The following is a 2,271-nucleotide window of genomic DNA, read 5'->3' on the forward strand; positions in this document are numbered from 1 at the left end:
ATACATCCATAAATAAATCATAACTTTTCGATTTTGCAAATTCTATGTAGTTGCTCCTAGTAACTTGGTGTGTCAATCGCCTGTTGTTACTCCTGCAGGAAATTTAATTTTTGCTTTAACTTCTGTGTCTGAGAAACTTGAATTTCTTCCTTTAGCACAAGCATAAACAATTTGCTTTCTATGTATTTTGTGATTAGTTATGCTATTTGCATCTTTTGGTATTTTTTTCTCTAATTCTTCTTTATTAATCTCGCTAGGAACATCAGACAAAATGCATTCTCAAGAATATTTTCCTATTGTTCCTTCCTTAAATTTATTGTTTTCTTCATTTGATTTAGCTTTGATTGTTGCTGTTTTTTTAGTGCTATCTACAGAAATATCAAAATGAACTTTTCCTGTTTCCACAAGAATCTCTTTTTCTGCTACATTAAGAATTTCCATACCTAACAACCTTTTAGAAAGAGAATCAGTCGAAAGTGTTCGGGAAAAATAAATCTTAGAAATCACTTTTTTATTATTGGGTTCTTTTCCATCTTCTAAAAGTGTTCTGTGTTTAGAACATTCTTGAATCAATTTTCTTCTTATTTCATATGTACTTCCTGTGTATTTATTAAGAATTATTTTTAGATCTTCCTCTATTGTTGATTCTTGTTTTTCTACAACATTACACTCTCAGTAATACTGTTTGTTTTTGTCATTCCCAAAATTACTGTCATTTATTGTTATTTTTCAAGTTTTATCTTCTGTTCCAGTTCCTGCAGAGACTGAAAAAGTAAGATCTTCATTAATTATTTTTCTCTCTACTTCATAGTAATTAATGTGATCTTGAGCGGCTCAGTAAATAATAGATAATCCTCCAATGGCTGTAATTGTACCCCACACAGAAACTTTAATTGCTGTGGATAAAGTCATTTAAGTTGAAGAAGTCGGAGCGTCTTCAAAATTTAGTTTAGTTTTTCAATCTTCTGATGTAGTTCCTGAAGGAAATTTAAATTTAGATGAAACATGATATTTTGTTCGTTGTTCTCTATTTACAGAACATGCGAAAATCAATCTTTTTTTATTAGAAAGTTTATATTCGGGAATATTGTCGCTATATTGTGTTGGCAATAGACTCTCTATTTTTGACTTCTCTATAGATAAATTATTGTCATCAGAAGAAATTTCGCATTCCCATGAATATTTTCCGTCACGAAATTTTTCATTTTCATTAGAGCTTGCTTTGGCTTTAATTATTCAAGGGATTTTGTTTGAATTGTTGTTTGTAATTTCAAAATAAACTTCATCTTTTAAAGCTTCTGTCCCCACAGTTCCAACAGTGTAGCCCCCAAATAAATACAATTCTCAATTTCTTCCCAAGTAGCCTGTTGCTCGTCCTTGTCCAAAAATAACTTTTGATTTGACTTTCTTATGATTTTTCGTTTCTTTATCTCTAGTTCTGGAACAAGCATGAACAAAATTTTTTCTCGCTATCTTGTTTCCGCCCCCAAATTTTTTCAATAACCCAACTTCTAAATCTGCTTTATTTATCCAAGGAAAGATTATTCCTGAAATTTCACACTCTCAGTAGTATTTATCTGAAGTGGATGAAAAAGTAGTTTCAAAATCTGAATCTCTTTTAGCCTTAATTGTTCAAGTTTTATTTTCCTTAGAAAGAGAAATATCAAATTCCACATCATCTCCATAAATTACTTTCTTTTCTACCTCGTAGTAATTGATTTCATCTTGAACTACTAAGACGACTACAACACTCCCTAAAGCAGCTATTGAAGCTCCTCCGATTAAATATTTAACTGAATTTGGTAAGACCATTAGATATTAAAAACAGCAATACTAGATTTACTCTCTTAAACAAAACAAGTGTAAATCAATCGTTTTTATTTGCTTTCTTATTCTCCTAGCAATTTAGTATGTCAATCTGAAACTTCGCTTCCAACTGGAAGTTCAATTCTTGCTTTTACGGATTTGTCTGTAATTTCTTTTGAGAAATCTCTAGAACAAGCATAGACAATTTGCTTTCTAGCTATTTTTTTACCACTGTCACTAACTGCACTTTTTGAATCAGGTAATTTTTCTTTTAGTTTTGAGTCTTGCATTCCATCAGGAATACCAGACAGAATACATTCTCAAGAATATTTATCTGTTGTTTCATCTTTAAATTTATTGTTGTTTTCCTCTGATTTAGCTTTGATTGTTGCTGTTTTTTTAGTACTATCTACAGAAATATCAAAATAAACATTTCCGGCTTCTACAAGAATTTCTCTTTCTACT

Source organism: Rattus rattus, unplaced genomic scaffold, assembly GCF_011064425.1.
Source record: "Rattus rattus isolate New Zealand unplaced genomic scaffold, Rrattus_CSIRO_v1 PGA_scaffold_60, whole genome shotgun sequence".
NCBI classification, from domain to species: Eukaryota; Metazoa; Chordata; class Mammalia; order Rodentia; family Muridae; genus Rattus; species Rattus rattus.